Source organism: Lepus europaeus, chromosome 7, assembly GCF_033115175.1.
Source record: "Lepus europaeus isolate LE1 chromosome 7, mLepTim1.pri, whole genome shotgun sequence".
Classification (NCBI taxonomy): domain Eukaryota; kingdom Metazoa; phylum Chordata; class Mammalia; order Lagomorpha; family Leporidae; genus Lepus; species Lepus europaeus.
In genome coordinates, this window is record NC_084833.1 from 66,756,573 (window position 1) to 66,778,097 (window position 21,525).

Sequence of the window (21,525 nt, forward strand, 5' to 3'; positions counted from 1 at the left end):
CGAGCAGGAAAAAATATCTATTAAAAAAAACAAAATGCTTGGGCACAGTCATTAGATGTGCAATCTGAGTTGTGCACAGACTCATTCTAGAGGTAACTGTGAGTGTCCTTCAGTCAGGCCACTAGTGGTGGGAGAAAGGAAGAGGGCTTGGTCAGGTGAGGGCATGCTGGTGTCTGTGCTAAAGGAAAACAGATGTGAAAGTTCCTGTAATAAATGTCACAAACAAACGAAAATGGCTTTTTTTAAAAAAGGAATAAACTTCAGAAGGTTACAAGATACAAAACCAAAGCAATGAATGATTCAAAAAATGAAATTAAAAAAAAATCCTCCCAATCGAGCTCCCTGCTAATGCTCGTGGGAAAGCAGCAGATCACGAGGGCCTGCCACCCAAGTGGGAGACCCAGATGGAGTTCCTGGCTCCAGGTTGGGTTGGGATTGACCCAGCCCAGCTGATGCTCCCCCATTTGGGGAGTGAAGTAGCAAATGCTAGTTTCTCTCTTCTCCCCTACCCTCTCCTCCTCTTCTCTTGTTCTGTCTCATTGTGACTTTCAAATAAATAAATCTTTTTTAAAAATAGTGTAATATTTGAACAAAGATGATTCATTTTCCCAGTTTAAAAACCTAGAACAAATCTGCAGTAATCAAAACAATGCACTACTGACATAAAAGGATACAGATACAGATACAAATCAATGAAACAGAATTGATAGTCCAGAAATCAACTCTTACATTTAGGACAACTGATTTTCTTTAAAGATTTATTTATTTTTATTTATTTGAAAGACAGAGTTACAGAGAGAGGTAGAGATAGTGAGAGAGGTCTTCCATCTGCTGGTTCACTCCCCAGTTGGCCACAACGGCCAGAGCTGCGCCCATCCAAAGCCAGGAGCCAGGAGCTTCATCCAGGTCTCTCACATGGGTGCAGGGACCCAAGGACTTGGGCCATCTTTTACTACTATCCCAGGCCATAGCAGAGAGAGCTGGATCGGAAGAGGAGCAGCCAGAACTAGAACTGGCACCCATATGGGATGCCGGCGCTTCAGGCCAGGGCATTAACCCGCTGTGGCCCCTGGGCAACTGATTTTCAACAAGAATGCGAGGGCATTCAGTGGAGAAATAATAGCGTAGCAAACAGTGCTGGAACAAATGGATATCCACGTGCAAAAAGAATTAAGTTGGGCCTGTGCCTCATACCATACATGAAAGCTAACTCAAAATGGATCATACCTCTAAATATAGAGCTAAAAGTACAAAAAATATCAGAAAACAATATAGATGTGAATGCTTGTGACCTTGGATCAGGCAATGGTAACTTAGATAAGACACTAAAAGCACAAAAAACAAAAGAATAATTAGATAAAAATGAACTATAATAAAAGTTAAAACTCTGGGGCTGTAAATGATAGTATCAAAACTAAAAAGATGATCTACAGAATGTGAGAAAATATTTTCAAAATATATATCTGATAAGGGACATGAATCCAGAATATATAAAGAACCACTAAAATAATAGTAAAACACAACCCAATTTAAAAATGGACAGAAGAGCTGGAAAAAAAATTGTCCAAGAAAAATATACAAATAGCCAAAAAGCACAAGAAAAGATGTTCACCAGGTCCCTGCTAGTGTGCCTGGGGAAGCACTGGAGCACGGTCCAAGTCCTTGGGTCCCTGCACCCATGTGGGAGACCCAGAAGAAGCTTCTGGCTCCTGGCTTCAGATCTGTGCAGCTCCAGTTGTTGTGGCCATTTGGGGAGTGAACTAGTGAATGGAAGACCTCTCTATCTCACCCTCTCTCTGCCTCTGTGACTCTGCCTTTCACATACATAAATAAATCTTAAAGAAAATAAATATGTTCAGCATCATCAGAAAAGGAAATTCAAGTCAAAACCACTTTGAAGGAGTGAGCATTTGGGTTAGCGGTTGAGATACAGTACATATACCAAATCTGAGGGCCTGGGTTCCAGCCCCAGCTCCATTCCCAATTCTAGCTTCCTGCTAATGCACACCCTGGGAGGCAGAGATGGTGGTTTAAGAACCTGGCTCCTTGCCACACATGTGGGAAGCCCAGGCTGAGTTCACAGCTCCTCGCTTCAGCCAGATCCTGCCATGGCTGTTGTGGTCATTTGGTAAGCATATCAGCTAGTGGAACTGTTTGTTTCTCCCCACCCCCACCTCCCCCCCACCCCCCACCAAAAAAAAAAAAAAAAAAGATGACACAATGATTTAGAAATCATTTCACAAAGAGTAGAACAGCTATAATAAAAAAGATAGTGTTGATGAGGATGTGGAAAAATGGAAAGCCCCATATGCTGCTAATGGGAATGCAAAATGGTGCAACCACTTTGGAAAACAGTCTAACAGTTCCTCAGAAAGTTAAAGAGTGTTAGTACATGACCCAGCAACTCCACTCCTATGTTTATACCTAAGACAACTGAAAATAAAAATCTAATCAAAAACTGTACATAGGCCGGCGCCGCAGCTCACTAGGCTAATCCTCCACTTGCGGAGCCAGCACCCTGGGTTCTACTCCCGGTTGGGGTGCTGGTTCTGTTCCAGTTGCTCCTCTTCCAGGCCAGCTCTCTGCTGTGGCCCAGGGAGTACAGTGGAGGATGGCCCAAGTGCTTGGGCCCTGCAACCGCATGGGAGACCAGGAGGAAGCACCTGGCTCCTGGCTTCAGATCAGCGCAGCACGCCGCCGTAGCAGCCATTTGAGGGGTGAATCAGCGGAAGGAAAACCTTTCTCTCTGTCTCTCTCTCTCACTGTCTAACTCTGCCTGTTAAAAAAAAAAAAAAAAAACTATACATAAATGTGTTCACAGCAGCACTGCTGAAATTAGCCAAAAAGTAGAAACTCAAATATCTCAATTGATGAAAAAATAAAATACAGCACAAATAGCAGAATGTTATTCAGCAATGAATACAGTTACACAGAGATACGGAATTCCATACAATGAAATGTTATTCAGCAAAAAATATTGCAAAGTATTATTCAGCAATATAAAAGAAAAACAGATGTTACAACATGACTGAGTCTTGGGGCCAGCGCTGTGGCTCAGCGGATTAACACCTGGCCTGAAGCGCCAGCATCCCATATGGGCACCAGTTCAAAACCCGGCTGCTCCACTTCCTATCCAGCTCTCTGTTATGGCCTAGGAAAGCAGTAGAAGATGGCCTAAGTCCTTGGGCCCCTACACCTGCATGGGAGACTCGAAAGAAGCTCCCAGCTCCTGGCTTCGGATCGGCACAGCTCTAGCCATTGCGACCATCTGGAGAATGAACCAGTAGATGGAAGACCTCTTTCTCTCTCTCTCTGCCCCTCCTCTCTCTGTGTAACTCTGACTTTCAAATAAATAAATAAATAAATCTTTCACACACACAAAAAACACATGATTGAGTCTTGAAAACATCTGGAAAGAAGACACAAAACGTCACATTATATTATTCCATTTATAGGAGATTTCCAAGGTAGGCAAGTTAAATCCTTTAGAATAAAAGGTAATTGCCTATGGCCAGGCTGATGCGGAAAATGGTGAGTTCTTGCAAATTCTAAAACTAAATTGTGGGGCCCGGCGCCATGGCTCTCTAGGTTAATCCCCCACCTTCGGCGCCGGCATCCCATATGGGCACCAGGTTCTAGTCCCGGTTGCTCCTCTTCCAGTCCAGCTCTCTGTTGTGGCCTGAGATAGCAGTGGAGGATGGCCCAAGTCTTGGGCCCCTGCACCCGCATGGCAGACCAGGAAGAAGCACCTGGCTCCTGGCTTGGATCACCGTAGCTCCGGCCATAGTGGCCATTTGGGGGGTGAACCAACGGAAGGAAGACCTTTCTGTCTCTCTCTCACTAACTCTGTCAAATTAAAAAAAAAAAAACCTAAATTGTGGTGCTAATTGTACAACTCTATATACTACAAAACACTGAATTGTGCATACTTTGGGTAAATTTCATGGTATATAAGTTGTATCTCAATAAAGTGGCTAAATATACTCCCTCTCACTTAACTATGCAAAAGGGCAAGAGTACCCACTGGACTTAAGAGTCAGACCTAGCTTCAAAGCCTACCTACAGGACCATGACTTCTCACTAAACCACAATTTCTTTGTAAAATCAGAATAATAATAGTAATCTCTGTCTTTGCAAGGTCTCTCTAACATTAAATAAGAAAACAGACACGAAAGTGCCTGTGTATAGTTGATTTCCAGAGACAATTCCCTTGCCACTAATACTAATGAACAAAATAACTGAAACTAGGAGATGATATTTTCCTCATCTGAGAGTATGAAAGCTCTACAGTTTATGTACACAGGCACCCAGCATGCAGTCCTGAATATGGAGGAGTTAAAGTAGATACCCCGATTGACTTCTTCCCCTATAATCCAACCCCTACATTCTGTTTCAACCAGTATACCATGACTACCACATCACCACTGAAATAGGAAGTAGCTGCTCAGGAGAGGTAACAGGATTCCTAGTTCTGGGTTTGCAAGGGAGAGTGAAAAAAACTGTCAACCCAGAATACTGTATATCCGGCAAAGCTCTCACTTTGGAATGAAGGTGAAATAAAGACCTTCCATAACAAACAGAAATTGAAAGAATTTGTCACCATTTATCCATCGTTATAAAAGATGCTTAAGGATGTGCTACACACAGAAACACAGGAACCTGGTCATCACTGCAAAAGAAAGTAAAGCAGAAAATCTCCCAGTAAAATTACAAAACAAATCCAAAGTAAATAACAGAAATATTATAGGAAAATGGCAGGACAAAGTCATACTTATCAATAGTCACCTTGAATGTAAACGGCCTCAACTCTTCAGTTAAAAGACACAGACTGTCTGAATGGTTAAAAAAAAAAAAAATCTATTTGATGCCTTTAAGAAACACACCTCACCAACAAAGATGCATGCAGACTAAAAGGAAAAGGGTAGAAAAAGATAATCCATGCTAACAAAAACCAAAAAAGAGCTGTTGTAGCCATCCTAATATCAGACAAAATAGACTTTAACACAAAAACTGTTAAAAGAGACAAAAAAGGACACTATGTAATGATTAAGGGATCAGTTCAACAGGAAGAAATGACTATTGTAAATGTATACGCACCTAATTATAGGTCACCTGGCTGTTTAAAAGAAATGTAAATGGATCTAAAAGCAGACATAGAATCCAATAAAACAGTAATGGGGGACTTCAATACCCCACTACTCCTCTTTCTTTCTTTCTTTCTTTTTTTTTTTGGACAGGTAGCATTATAGACAGTGAGAGAGAAAGACAGAGAGAAAGACAGAGAGAAAGGTCTTCGTTTCATTGGTTCACTCCCCAAATGGCCACTACAGCCAGCACTGAGCTGATCTGAAGCCAGGAACCAGGTGCTTCTTCCTGGTCTCCCATGCGGGTGCAGGGGCCCAAGCACTTGGGCCATCCTCCACAGCCCTCCCGGGCCATAGCAGAAAGCTGGACTGGAAGATGAGCAACTGGGACTAGAACCTGGTGCCCATATGGGATGCTGGCACCGCAGGCAGAGGATTAACCAAGTGAACCACGGTGCCGGCCCACAATACTCCACTTTCAGCAATAGACAGATAAACCAGACAGAAAATCAGCAAGGAAACAAAAGAGTTAATCAAGACTATAGATCAAATGGACCTAATGGATACCTAAAGAATTATTCATCCTACAGATGCAAAATATACATTCTTCTCACCAGTGTATGGAACTTTCTCTAAGATAGACCACATGCTAGGTCATAAAGCAAGTTTCAACAAATTCAAAAAAACTGAAATCCTGCAATGCATCTTCACTGAACACAATGGAATGAAGCTGGAAATCAGCAACTCAATTCTAGAACATATGTAAATACATGGAGACTGAACAACATGCTCATGAATGAACAGTGGGTCATTGAAGAAATCAAAAGAGAAATCAAAAAATTTCTGAAAATGAATGAAGATGACAATGCAACATATCAAAACTTACAGAATACAGCAAAAGCAGAATTAAGAGCATTAAGAGGAATGTTTATAACAATTGGAGCCTATATCAAGAAATTGGAAAGGCACCAAATAAATGAGTTATCAATGCATCTCAAGGACCTAGAAAAATAACAGCAAACCAAACCCAAAACTAGTAGGGTAAAATAAATTTAAAAATTAGAGAAGAAGTAAACAAAATTGAAAAAATTACAAAACATCAACAAAACAAAAAATGGGTTTTTTGAAAAAATAAATAAAATTGACAAACCACTGGCCCAACTAAGCAAAAGAAATAGGGAGAAGACCCAAATCAATAAAATCAGAGATGAAAAAGAAAATGAAAAAAAATAGATACCACAGAAATAACAAGAATCATCAGAAATTACTACAAAGAGCTATATATCAAAAAATCAGGAAACCTAGAAGAAATAGATTTCTGGACACATACAATCTACCTAAATTGAGCCATGAAGACATAGAAAACCTAAACAGACCAATAACAAAGATAGACATTGAATTATGAATAAAGACCCTCAAGAAAAGAAAAACCCAGGACTGATGGCTTCACCGCTGAATTCTACCAGACACTTAAAGAAGAACTAACTAATTCTTCTCAAGCTATTCAAAACAACTAAAAGGGAAGGAATCCTCCCAAACTCCTTCTGTTAAGTTAGCATCACTTTAATTCCTAAATCTGAAAATGATATGAAAGAGAAATAGAACTACAGACCAATTTCACTGATGAACACAGACCCAAGAATCCTCAATGAAAGACTAGCCAATTGAATTCAACAACACATCACAAAGATCATTCACCCGGACCAAGTAGGATATATCCCTGGTATAAAGGGATGATTCAACATTCATAAATCAATCAACATAATACATCACATTAACAACTTGAAGAAAAAAACTGTATGATTATCTCTGTAGATGCAGAGAAAACATTTGATAAAATACAACACCCTTTCATGATGAAAACTTGAAGAAAATTGGATATAGAAGGAACATTCCTCAACACAATCAAGGCAACTTATGAGAAATGAATATCCTATTGAACGGGGAAAAGCTGGAGGCATTCCCACTGAGATCCGGAACCAGACAAGGATGTCCACTCTCACCATTGCTATTCAATATAGTCCTGGAAGTTTAAGCCAGAGCCATTAAGCAAGAAAAAGAAATCAAAGGGATACAAATTGGGAAGGAGGAAGTCAAATTATCCCTATTTGCAGATGAAATGATTCTATACATAGGTGTATCCAAAAGATTCCACCAAGAGACTATTAAAACTCATAGAAGAGTTTAGTAAAGTAGCAGGATATAAAATCAACACACAAAAATTAAAAGCCTTTGCATACAAAGACAATGCCATGGTTGAGAAAGAACTTCTGAGATAAATCCCATTCACAATAGCTAAAAAAAATAAATAAATAAATATCTAGGAATAAATTTAATCAAGGATATCAAAGATCTCTATGAAGAGTATTGCAAAACATTAAAGAAAGAAATATAAAAGACACAAGGAGGAAAAATCTTCCATGTTAATGGATTGGAAGAATCAATACCATCAAAATGTCCATACTACCAAAAGCAATTTACAGATTCAATGTAATACAAATCAAAATAGTAAGGATATTCTTCTCAGATACAGAAAAAATGATGCTGAAATTCATATGGAATCACAGGAGGCCCCAAATAGCTAAAGCAATGTTATACAACAAAAGCAAAACTGGGGGCATCACAATACCATATTTCAAGACATAATAGAGGGTAGTTATAATCAAAATAACCTGGTACTGGTACAAAAACAGATGGGTAGACCAATGGAAAAGAATACAAACTCCAGAAATCAACCCACACATCTACAACCAACTTTTCATGACAAAGGAGCTAAATTCAATCCCTGGAGCAAGGGCAATCTCTTCAACAAATGGTGCTAGGAAAACTGTGTTTCCACATACAGAAGTATGAAGCAAGATCCCTACCTTACACCTTACACAAAAATGTACTCAAAATGGATTAAATACTAAATCTATGACCCGATAACATCAAATTATTAGAGAACATTAGGGAAACCCTGAAAGACATTGCCATAGGCAAAGAGTTCTTGGAAAAGACCCCAGAGGCACAAGCAATCAAAGCCAAAATTGACAAGTGAGATTATATTAAACTGAGAAGCTTCTGCACTAAAAAGAAACACTTAACAAAGTGAAGAGGCAACCAACAGAATGGGAGAAATTACTTGCAAACTATGCAACTGCTAAAGAATTAGTAACCAAAATACATAAAGAGAACAAGAAACTCAACAACAACAAAACAAACAGTGCAGTTAAGAAATGGGCAACAGCGTAAAGAAGTGGTCATCAAAGAAGGGGGTACTTTTTTATCTGAAAGGAAGACAAAACTTCCAATTTTCTTATGGCTTTATCTAAATACTGAAAGAGTTTGTAGATTCAAAAGGCTTCCTTAGCCTATGCAGTTCATGTCAAGAGCCTTGGGTGATCACTGATATCATACCTAAGAGTGTAAATAGTTAAATTAACAACAGGAGTCACTGTGCACTGACTTCCCATGCAGGACCTCTGTTCTCAAAGAGTTGTACTGGGGCCGGTGCTGTGGGATAGCAGTTAAAGTTGCCACCTGCAGTGCTGGCATCCCATTTGGGCACCAGTTCAAGTCCTGGCTGCTGGACTTCTGATTTAGCTCTCTGTGTGGCCTGGGAAAGCAGTAGAAGATAGTCCAAGTCCTTGGGCCCCTGCACCCATGTGGAAGACCCAGAAGAAGCTCCTGGCTCCTGGATTCGTTTTGGCACAGCTCTAGCCATTGCTGTCAACTGGGGAGTGAACCAGTGAATGGAAGACCTCCCTCTCTCTCTCTCTCTCTCTCTCTCTCTCTCTCTCTCTCTCTGCCTCTCTTCTTTCTGTTTAACTCTTTCAAATAAATAATAAATCTTTGTTTAAAAAAGAGTTGTATTATAATTATGTCTAAGTGTTCACAAAATATGTATCATTCTTAGGCACTTTGTTAAAATTAACTAAATTACTTTTAAAAAAAAACAAAGAAATTAGCTTCAAGATGCAATGACTTTGAACAGCTCTTGTCTTGACTGTTGAGGAACAGTTTTTTTTTGTTTGTTTTTCCTCATGCAAACTGTTGAACTCTTTACTTACTATAGAGTTTGGTCTTCTGTATATAAAGTTAATCAAAAATGGATCTTAGTGGAGAAATAGGAGAAGGAGGAGGAGGAGGGGTGGAATATGCGTGGAGGGTGGGTATGGTGGGAAGAATCACTATATTCCTAAAGTTGTACTTATGAAATGCATGAAGTATATATGCCTTAAATAAAAGGTTTCTTTTATAAAAAAAAAGAAAGAAAGAAATGGGCAAAGGACTTTTTTCAAAAGAGGAAATCCAAATGGCCAACAGACACATGAAAAAATGTTCAAGATCACTAGTCCTCAGAGAAATGCAATTCAAAACCACAATGAGGTTTCACCTCACTCCTGCTAAAATCACTTTCATACAGAAATCAACTAACAACAAATGCTGGTGAGGATGTGGGGGGAAAGGTACCCTCATCTACTGTTGGTGGGAATGTAAACTGGTAAAGCCACTTTGGAAGACAGCATGTAGATACCTCAGAAATCTGAATATATACCTACCATATGATCCAGCCATCTCACTCCTGGGAATTTATCCAAGAGAAATGAAACCAGCATGTGAAAGAGTTACCTGTACCCCCATGTTTACTGCAGCTCAATTCAAGATAGCTAAGATATGGAATCAACCTAAATGCCCGTCAACTGAAGATGGATAAAGGAATTATGGGGATGTGTACACCATGGAATATTACACAGTGGTTAAAAAAAAAAAAACTAAAATCCTGTCATTTACAACAAAATAAATGGAAATGGAAAACACCATACTTAGTGTAATGTGCCAGTCCCAAAAGGACAAATACCATATGTTCTCCCTGATCTGTGATAACTAACAGAGCACCTAAAAGGTAATCTATAGAAATGAAATCAGCACTTCAAGATACAATGACTTTGAATAGCCCTTGTCTCAACTGTTGAGGAACAGTTTTTTTCTTTTCATACAATTTGTTGAACTCTACTTAGTATAGTGCTAATCGTATGTGTATAAAGTTAATTGAAAATAGATCTTAGTAAAAAATAAGAATGGGAACATAAGAGGGGGAAGGAAGAAGGGAGGGAGTATGAGTGGGAGGGCAGGTATGGTGGGAAGAATCACTATATTCCTAAAGTTGTATTTGTGAAATGCATGAAGTTCGTATTCCTTAAACAAAAAGTTTCTGAAGAAAAAAAACAAAGTATACCATACTTTCTGTATCATATATTAAGCAATTAATTGCAAGCAGCCTTGTCTTAGTATAAGATCTGTCCCAGACCCTGTGCCAGGTCCTATGAATAAAAGATGTAAATTTCAGTCAGTCTCCTCCCTTAAACAGGGTTTCTTAAACTGTTTTGACTATACCCTACAGCAAGAATACATTTAATACATTTACATTAAGAACCAGTGCACATGTGTTCATACATAAAAATCTATATATTCAAAACTGCAGCTGGCGCCGTGGTTCACTAAGCTAATCCTCCACCTGCAGCGCCAGCACCCCGGGTTCTAGTCCCGGTTGGGGCGCCGGTTCTGTCCCGGTTGCTCCTCTTCCAGTCCAGCTCTCTGCTGTGGCCCAGGAAGGCAGCGGAGGATGGCCCAAGTGCTTGGGCCCTGCACCCCATGGGAGACCAGGAGGAAGTACCTGGCCCCTGGCTTCGGATCAGAGCAGCGCACTGGCCATAGCAGCCCACTTGGGGGGTGAACCAACGGAAGGAAGACCTTTCTCTGCCTCTCTTTCTCACTGTCTAACTCTGCCTATCAAAAAAAAGAAAAAAAGTAAAAACTGCAATGAAAGTTTCAAAAAAACAATCTTTGCTCTTTCTATATACGATATATTCTGGTATTTTTCTCTGATGTATCCAATTTGACTTTTTAAAAATGATGGTCCAATTTATTTTAAATCCATAATTTACAATCTGAAAAACATACTACCCTTGAGAAGCTCCCAAATAAGACCCTAGTACAATAAAAATAATTATAATCACAGTAGCTAACATCTCAGAAACTTTGCACCTAGAACTTCGATAAACACTTCACATGCATTATCTGGAGCCTAGATCCAACCCAGGTCTACTTCTATATCAAATGTCCACATTCTTTTCACCATATCCCACTACCAGTGTAGCATGAGGAATACATATATGAGAGCTGGAGGAGGAAAAGTAAAAGGGAATAGTCAGGAAACCTTACAAAAAGTAAAGATCTCTAGGGGTTTGTGTGTGTGTGTGTGTGTGTCCAAGTAGGTATTTTCTATATTCTGGTGGGGGTAGAGGGGTTAAAATGTAGCATTCTACTTAAATGCTTACCTCCAACACAGAGTAAGAGCTCCTAGAGACACTTTAAATATGTCTGTGGATGGAACCCTTTAACTTCTCTTATAATGCTACAAAACAACTTGATATTTATAGACTGAAAGCTATGTGACTTTAAATGAATTTGTCTCCTTTATTACAAACAGAAACCTCCAGGTACACAGACCACATGGCAATTATATAGTCTTAATGTCTGTTTAATATCTTCTTTAACTGTCTATGGAAAGCCATCCAGGACTTGTTAGCAAGAAACTATGGTGCTAATCCCAGTGCTATCATAGAATCTGTGTGTTCCTGAGCAGATGGCTTCACCACTCTGAGACTCAATTACAAATCCATAAAAACAGTGGTAAGGACAAACCTAAGAGAAGTTTCTTTCTAGTACTGATAAATTCAGAAAATCCATGAAAATTTTTATTTCAATAAAAATCACCTGCCCGCAAAGACACAAGGATGAATTTGAGGTTCTAGGACTGAGTTCCTGGGTCTCTGTCTTGCCAGACTTTTTCAGCTGGAGGCAGAATGAGTCATACCAAATGTCTGATATCTACCATTTCATCCGTCCCAGTTTCCTCATTTGAGATGTCAGTGATTATAAGCCATAGAAGAACAGGTTTCAGTTTCAAAATATCTAACCATGAAAATGACTGCCTCTAGCAGTGGCACATCACTCCACTGTGGTTGTTTGCAAGCAGGTGCTGGAGAACTGTATGGCAGGAACTCTGCAGACAGAATTCAAACATAGGATAGAGGCTATGTTGGATGCCTTTAAAGAAAAATTTTAATTCTAAAATCCTACAGTTCTCTCTACACAAAGTAATAGAAGGAACATCCTTCAGCAAACTTGGAAGGAAAAAAATACCCAAGAAATTATCTGTTCCTTTCCTACTGTCCTTTCTATAAATCCATCCCAGCACAATGGGTAATTCATTCCCAGGGACATCAAGGATATAGTTGCCTTCTCTTTTCAGGGCTTATGGAGAGAGAATAAAAGGTTAAACTGCCAAGGAAAAAACCATCAGGTATATCTGCAGGTGCCGAGATCTGCACCAGGGAAAACTCAGAAAGTGGGAAGAAAGAGATGGGAACTTAGAGATACTGCTCTACCCAGTAGGCACATAGATTCTGCTCTACTCAAAACATACAGATTATGACCCTCAGAACATAACAATGGGAACTAAGTGTGGATATTTAATCTAGCCCCAGCCATTCAGACTATTCTAAGATCTCCTAGTCACCATTCAGTGGGTGACTACTTCATTCTGAGTCAAAACAATTCCAACTGTAAAATTTATCAATTCTCAGTGTAAAATGAATATATCATACATGATTATCAGCAAAACTTCTTCCAGTACTGATTTTGTTACTATAATACAAAATGTCAATGTTTTGGAAATTAATTACCATCTACCCTAAATTCTCAAAGACATAGGAACAAAAATAACACTAAATACTTAGCATCTATGAGCACCTTTGGGGCATATGCAGTATATAATATACCTATAGCTGTCTTAGGAGACATCTGGGTCCTCTACTTTGCCAAAATGTAAAAAAGGAGTGTAATTCCACATCCCTTAGGCTACTTCTTGCCCAATGATATCAGAAACCCCTTTATTTCTACAGAGAAACCCTTTGAGAGTTCAAATCATTCAAGCCAGTCATTTCCAAGTTTTAAAAAAGCCTCTCAACGGCTTTCCAACCAAAAAAAATTTTTTTAAGATTTATTTATTTGTTTGAAAGGCAGAGTTACAGAAAGTCAGAGGCAGACAGAGAGGTCTTCCATCCACTGGTTCCCTCCCCAAATGGCCGCAATGGCCAGAGCTGCACCGACCTGAAGCCAAGAGCCAGGAGCTTCTTCTGGATCTCCCATGTGGGTGCAGGGGCCCAAGGATTCAGGCCATCTTCTACCGCTTTCCCAGGCACATTAGCAGGGAGCTGGACAATCAAAACTTAAAATAACACCAGTATTTAAACAGATAAAAAGTAGAGTTGCTCTTGCTGAAATAGAGGCAGGTAAGTCCACTTCCTCAGCTTCTTCTTAGCTCCCAAACTTGCCTCAATAGCTTATGAGATTCTGCTTCAAAACCCTGAGATCCTAGTTTAATATTCTCATGTTGTATTTAAGGAAACTTGAGTCTAGAGAGAAAACATGACTTAGAACCCTAAGTTCTGTTAGTACCAAACTGAAATTCAAACCCAGGTATACTGAGTTTAAGGATAGCCAAATGCTGCATCTCATCACACTATTCCTTTGAAATGATTACATGAAAATGAGCATGGGGGCCACCACTGTGGCACAGCCAATTAAGCTGCCACCTGTGACCCTATGATGCTGGTATCCCATATAGACAACAGTTCAAGTTCCAGCTGTTCCACTTCCAATCCAGCTCCCTGTTAATGGTCTGGGAAAAGCAATGGAAGATGGCCCAAGTGCTTGGGTCCCTGCCACCCATGTGGAACATATATATATGAAGCTCCTGGCTCTGGCTTGGCCCCACCTTGGCCATTGCAGCTATTTGAGGAGTGAACTTGCAGATAGAAGACCTCACTCTCTGTCTCTGTAATTCTGCCTTTCAAACAAACAAATGAGGGGCCAATGCTGTGGCACAGTGGGCTAAGCCTCTGCCTACAGCACCAGCATCCCTTTTGGATGCCAGTTTCTGTCCCAGTTGCTCCTCTTCTTATCCACCTCTCTGTTATGACCTGGGAAAGCAGTAGAAGATGGCTCAAGTCCTTGGGCCCCTGCACCCATGTGGGAGACCCAGAAGAAGCTCCTGGCTCCTGACTTCAGATCAACTCAGCTCCAGCTGCTGTGGCCATTTGGGGAGTGAACCAGCAGAGGGAAGACTTTTCTCTCTGTCTCTCCCCCTCTCTGTAACTCTGCCTCTCAAATAAATAAAATCTTAAATAATAATAAAAAAATAAAAAGAACCTAAGTGCTAGAGGCATGTACAATACACTGTTATTTTCTCTACAGGCAAAATCAAAATAGTCATACTCTAGAGAACAATTTCACCATGTAGTACCTGATGGCAAAGAAATCCTGTGTTTCTGGGACTGGCGCTGTGGTGTAGCATGTAAAGCTCCACCTACAGCACTGGCATCCCATATGGGCACCAGTTTGAGTCTCAGCTGCTCTACTTCCCATCCAGTTCCCTGTTTATATGCCTGGGAAAGCTTCTGGGAGACCCAGAAGCTCCAGCTGTTCAGGCTATTTAGGGAGTGAATCAGGGAATGAAAGATCTCTCTCTCTCTCTCTCTCTCTCTCTGACTCTGCCTTTCAAATAAATAAATCTTTAAAAGAAAGAAAGAAAGGCCGGCGCAGTGGCTTAATAGGCTAATCCTCTGCCTTGCGGCGCCGTCACACCGGTTCTAGTCCCAGTTGGGGCTCCGGATTCTATCCCGGTTGCCCCTCTTCCAGGCCAGCTCTCTGCTATGGCCCAGGAAGGCAGTGGAGGATGGCCCAAGTCCTTGGGCCCTGCACCTGCATGGGAGACCAGGAGAAGCACCTGCCTCCTGCCTTCGGATCAGCGAGATGCGCTGGCCGCAGCGGCCATTGGAGGGTGAACCAACGGCAAAAAGGAAGACCTTTCTCTCTGTCTCTCTCTCTCACTATCCACTCTGCCTCTCAAAAAGAAAAGCAAAAAAAAAAAAAAAGAAAGAAAGAAAGAGCACGGAGGGGAGGAAGGAAGAAAAATCCTCCAGTTTTCCCACCACTCACTAAAGTGTCTGGTTGTTTATAAAAGATAAGACATGATTATTTTATTAGCCTATGAAAATCAATACCTAAATGAGACTTAGGAGGCTTCTGAGGGATTCCCTGCTCTTTGCATGCCCAGAAACCACCCATAAAAGACATTTGGGACTTCTCATATACACCATGCCTGGAACATGGAATACAATCTGAAGCTGCTTATTAAGGTTAACTTTCTAATAAATGAGATGTATAACCTGGACCCCAACATTTTCCAAGATGATACTTGATAAGCCCTGCCTCCAATAGTTGCATCCTTGTGTAGTCCTAATCCATTCAGCAGGAGGGTTAATCTCTGTGACTAAAAGAATACAGCAAGTGACAGCACAACACTTAAAGAAAAAAAAAAAAACCACTAATACTAATATACTTCACCTTTTTTTCTGGTTTGTTCATTTGAAATGTACAGCAAGTGGAAAAGAGAACTTCCATACACTGGTTCACTCCCCAGATGCCAGGAGAACAGCCAGGACTAGGTCAGGCTAAAGCCAGAAGCCGGGAACTCCATCCAGGTCTCCCACATGGTTGGCAGAGACCCAAGCATTTGAGCCATAAACTTCTGCCTTCCTGTGTGTATACTGGCAGGGAGCTGGGTTGGAAGCACAGGCAGGACTAGATCCCAGGCACTTCCATACAGGATACAGGCAGCCCAAACAGAAGCTTAATCCATGTGCCACATGCCTGCCCCAGTATGTCACTTTAAAAAAAAATTATTATTATTTTTTTGAAAATCAGAGCTGCAGAGAGATCTTTCATCTGCTGGATCACTTCCCAGATGACCACAACAGCCAAGGCTGAACCAAGCCAAAGCCAGGAGCCAAGAACCAGGAGCCAGGAACTTCTGGGTCTCCCATGTGAATGACAGGGGCCCAAATATTTGGGCCATCTTCCACTGCTTGTCCCAAGCCATTATCAGGGAGCTAAACTGGAAGTGGGGCAACCAGAACAGAAATCAGAACCTAGATGGGATGCCAGCATTGCAGGCAGCAGCTTTATGCCACCCCCATTCCCTACCCCAGTATGCCATCAAATTATAGTCAATACTGCCATTCTGTTTTGGTTGCTCTCTTCTCTCTAGGATCACTTATCCAGGGAAGCCAGCTGTGAAATGCTCTACAGACCAGGCCACATGGCAAACTGGTCTACAAAAACATAACCAGGGGTTCACTCTGGGCCTACCTGAGCTTCTGGATGATGCAGTATTGGTAACAGCTTGACTGTAACCTCATTAGACACGCTGGGGCAGAACCACCACATCTGGCCACTCCAAGATACCTGACCCTCATAAACCATGAGGGTTTATATGTAGTTTACTTTTTCAAAATGCTAAATTTTCTAAGGAATTGTTTACAAAGCAATAGATAATTAACACAACCACAAAACTTAGGTTTCCTGAGTTAACATTAAAAAGTTCTTGTTTTGAAACCAAAAATTTAGCAGAAACAAAGCCCAAAACCCGGGCAGGCGTTAAGGGGTTAAGCCTCTACTTGCCTAGATATTCTACTTGCCTAGATACTCAGATTCTAATCCAGCTTCCATCCTGTATGCCTGGAAGGCAGCAAATGATGGCTCAAGTACTTGTGACCTGCTGCCCACATGGAAGACCCTGAAGGAATTTCCGACTCCTGGTTTTGGCCTTTCCCAGCCCCAGCTATTGGAGGCATTTGGGGAACAAACCTGCAAATTTAAAACTTCTCAATTTATTTCCCCACCCCATCTTTCCCTCTCTCTGTCATTTTGCTTTTCAAAAAAATAAAAAAAGCCTCAAAGGTTGGGGCCTCCCCTTAACCATTGTCTCCACTGCTTATTCACAAGCTGACCTTATACAAGTCACTTTATCTGTCTTACGGTGGTACCGAGGACACAAAGGATAGCACCACCTTCCTTGTACATTACCATGAGGATTAAATGAGAACAGTCTGTGTAAATATCTTTAAGGGGCCAACATTGTGGAATAGCAGGTAAAGCTGCCACCTGCGACACCAGCATCCCATATGGGTGCTGGTTCAGGTCCCAGCTACTCTACTTCCAATCCAGCTCCTTACTAATGGCCTGGGAAAAGCAATGGAAGATGACCCAAGAGTTTGGGCCACTGAACCCATGTGGGAGTCCTGGGTGAAGCTCCTGGCTCCCAGCTCCAGCTTGGCTCAGTCCTTACTGTTGTGGCCATCTGAGGAGTGAACCAGAGGATGGAAGATTCTCTCTTTCCCTCTCTCTGTAGCTCTTTCAAACAAATAAATCTTAAAAAAAAAAAAAAAAAAGTACCTAAAAGAACTAATGTTGGGCAGCAGCAGAGATGTGTGGTCCCAGGACAACAGGATCACTTCAAGTGGAAATAATCACTAGATTAAAATTAAAATAGGCCTGGGGCTAGTGCTGTGGCATAGCAGGTAAAGCTGCCACCTGCAGTGCCGGCATCCCAAATGGGATCCGGTTCGAGTCCCGGCTGATCTGCTTCTGATCCAGCTCTCTGCTATAGCCTGGGAAAGCAGTAGAAGACAGCCCAAGTCCTTGGACCCCTGCACCCAAGTGGGAGACCTGGAATAAGCCCCTGGCTCCCGGCTTCGGACTGGCGCAGCTCCGGCCATTACGGCCAACTAGGGAGTAATCTCTCTCTCTCTCTCTCTCTCTCTCTCTGCCTCTCCTTGTATAACTTTGACTTTCAAATAAATAATAAAATAAATCTTTTTAAAAAATTAAAATACAAAATTTTTAAAAATTTAAATAGGACTACAAAAGTATAAATCACACCTAAAATCACATGAGTAACAAGTACTTGAACCCAGGTTTTATTTTTGTTAGCTTTCTATACCACATGAGCTGTTAGTTAAGTTCAAAGAATCCAGAAGGAATTAACAGCCCATACCACAAACAAAGAGGCAGAGGTGTTTCCCAAGGCCCACCTTTTAGCCCCTTTACCAATTGTAGAAAAGTTTTTTGTGTTTGGGCTCCCCCTGGTAAAACATCAAACTGTCCAAATACTTGGGGTAAGAACTCCACATTCCAATTGTCTGATTTTTACATCTCTAAAAAAGTAGGTTACCAGCACCTGGAGAAAAAAAAAATATATACATATAAATATATATATATAAGTGTATATATATATATATATATGAGACAGCTTGAGGGCAAAAGATTTCAGAAGCACTAACACTGTTTCAGGTCAAAGCTGAGCTCATCAACCTTGCCAGTGGTAGTGTGAGAGAAGCAGCTTTTCATCCCTTTTTAGAACAGAACATGCCCAAAGGTAGGTGTTGCTACATCTGTTAACCAGCTGAAACAGATTCATTTTTAAATTTTTATTTAAATACAAATTATAGGATTGCATACAATTCCAATTAGGGTATTAAAGACCCTAGGGTCCTTTCTTAATACATAGCAATTATGTGAGTGTCACAGCTATTTGCTCTCCATTCCACCACATTACCACCTGAACTCTTGCCCATCACAGCATTAAATTCATCTACATACACAATTTGTGCGTTTCTGATGTGCAGAGAAAGAATACTGATTAAAAGTCAGAAGAAGAATTCTAAATACAGCTCAAGCTTTGGAGTCAGCAAACTTAGGTCTGAATCTCAATTCTGAGTTAACTAGCTGGGAGGTCATAAATAAGCTACTTAATCTCTCTGGGTCCCAATTACCTTATATGTAAAATAAGCATAATACCTATGTCAGTGACCTTGTGAGGATTAAGTTGAGAATAATGATTAGACAATTTGCACAGTAGTAAAGCACTCAATAAATGTTAGTTTCCTCTTTATTGATCACCTGATACATGCCAACCACCTCTGACCTCAGAAGGGCTGATGGTTTTGAGAAAATATTTAGGAAGAATCAGGACAAATGAACAATTACAATACAAAATATATTACAAACAATATATATTATATATTATACTTATATATAATATATAATACAAAATATATTACAGGCAAGTATAATGTAATACAATATATGTCATCAAAGCCTTTGGAACAAAGTACCGTGTAAACAGTGAAGACAGGGATATTAATTCTGTTAAAATGAGAAGGGAAATGTCAGAGAAGGCACCAAGGACAGATATTTGAACCGAGTCTTTGAAGGCTGTTTAGAAGGACAGCAAGCAGGGGCCGGCGCTGTGCCGTAGCAGGCAAAGCTGCTGCCTGTAGTGCCGGCATCCCATATGGGCGCCGGTTTGAGTCCCGGATGATCCACTTCCAATCCAGCTCTCTGCTATGGCCTGGGAAAGCAATGGAAGATGGCCCAATTCCTTGGGCCCCTACACCCATGTGGGAGACCCGGAAGAAGCTCCTGGCTCCTGGCTTCAGATCGGTGCAGCTCTGACCATTGTGGCCAATTGGGGAGTGAACCAGCGGATGGAACATCTCTCTCTCTCTCTCTCTCTCTCTCTTTGCAACTCTGACTCTCAAATAAATAATAAATCTTAAAAAAAAAAAAGAAGTACAGGCCGGCGCCACGGCTCACTAGGCTAATCCTCCGCCTGTGGCGCCGGCACACCGGGTTCTAGTCCCGGTGAGGGCGCTGGATTCTGTCCCGGTTGCCCCTCTTCCAGGCCAGCTCTCTGCTGTGGCCAGGGAGTGCAGTGGAGGATGGCCCAAGTCCTTGGGCCCTGCACCCCATGGGAGACCAGGAGAAGCACCTGGCTCCTGGCTTCAGATCAGCGTGGTGCGCCGGCCGCAGCGCGCTACTGCGGCGGCCATTGGAGGGTGAACCAACGGCAAAAGGAAGACCTTTCTCTCTGTCTCTCTCTCACTGTCCACTCTGCCTGTCAAAAAAAAAAAAAAAAAGAAGTACAGCAAGAAAAACATCTTTTGTTTATTTATTTTATTTGAAAGGCAGAGTTACAAAGAGAGAAGGGGAGAGAGAGAGAGAAAGAGAGAGATCAATCTTCCATCCACTGGTTCACTCCCCAAACGGCCACAACAGCCAAGGCTAGGCCAGGCTTAAGTCAGGAGCCCAAAACTCCATACAGGTCTCCTTGTGAGTAGTACGGGCCCAAACACTTGGCCCATCTTCCACTGTTTTCCCAAGTGCATCAGCAGGGAACTGTATTGGAAATGGAGCAGCCAGAACTTGGAATGGCAACCATAAGGGATGCCAGCATTGCAGGCAACATCACCACACACTGTTTCACAACACCAGCCTGAAGAAAACATCTTAAACAAACAAAAAATTATGAGAAACAAGGATGGGGTGGGGGGAGGAGTCAGCATGAAAGAGAACTGATGGCTTATTCATACTATAGTGAGAGAATTTAAGGAGAAGTGATGGGTTACAGAGGAACAGAAGTACAACCAACACGAGGAAGGGCTTACCTGCAGAAGTTTATGTGGAGAGAAAAGTGGTAAGAGAGGCAAGGATAATCATCTGAGAAACTCTTGAAGAAAAAACATTTAGCTGAAGAATAAAAACGAAAGCACCACTGTAATTATTAGAGATTGTTATGCAGAAGACAGTTTGAATTTATTTTGTCAGACCCAAGGGACAGACTTAAGAGGTTGGACAGAAATTAGAGTGACACAAAATGGCCCAAGGATATTAACAAATATAGAGGGAAGTATTTGGAACTTAAAAGGAAATGATCCTTCTGTAAACGATGAAATTAACCCAGAGATTAAAGAGGGAAACTCTTATCTACTGGCTACGGAACTTTGGCTCTCTCTTCCTCTTTGGGGGACACAACTTACTTGAAGGGGTTTTGGTGCAACCAGGTTTGAGGAAGGTGCTTCCACCACTTCCTGAGGCCTTACACAATTCATTTCAGCCTCAAATGGAAACACCAGCCCACAGAGAAACAGCTTTAAAAAGAAAACTAAATTAAAGCAGGCACCGGACTTGAAAGGAAACTAGGCAGTGGACTTAAAGAGACAGAGTGATCGGGTGACAAAACATCAGGGGCATCAACAATCTGTTGCCCTGTTAATAGAGGAAGTAAGCAATGCAATAGCTGAGGTTAATTCAGCTCAATACCTATCATGTATTTGGAGAAAGAGGGAACAGGGCAGGTCAAGCCAGGCCTAGCAGTTTAGACAGCCTTTATGACCTGTATTATCTCATTTTTCTTCAGCATAATATAGTGAAGGTAGTATTACTTTCCCAATAAATATTAAGATCTTTAAAGCATGATGAGGATACTTCAGAAGGTTTATAGAAACATAGAAGTAAAAGATAAGTTTATTTTAATACAAAAAAAATTGAAATCCATGTATAGTTTTTGCATAATATGCATTCTTCATGAACATTTTGAAGACCCCTCATAATGTTTGTGTTAATTACTTGTATGGGTTTCTAGAGTGAAATCCTTTTGATCACATGGATTATAAGTAATTTACCTTGGGATGGGCATTTGGTGCAG

General features: G+C 41.1%; 1 protein-coding gene across 2 annotated transcripts in view; it reads right to left on the bottom strand.

Annotated features, from left to right (window-relative positions):
- PAK1 (p21 (RAC1) activated kinase 1) overlaps nucleotides 1-21,525 on the bottom strand; it is a 198,063-nt gene that overhangs the window by 142,135 nt on the left and 34,403 nt on the right. The window lies entirely within an intron of this gene.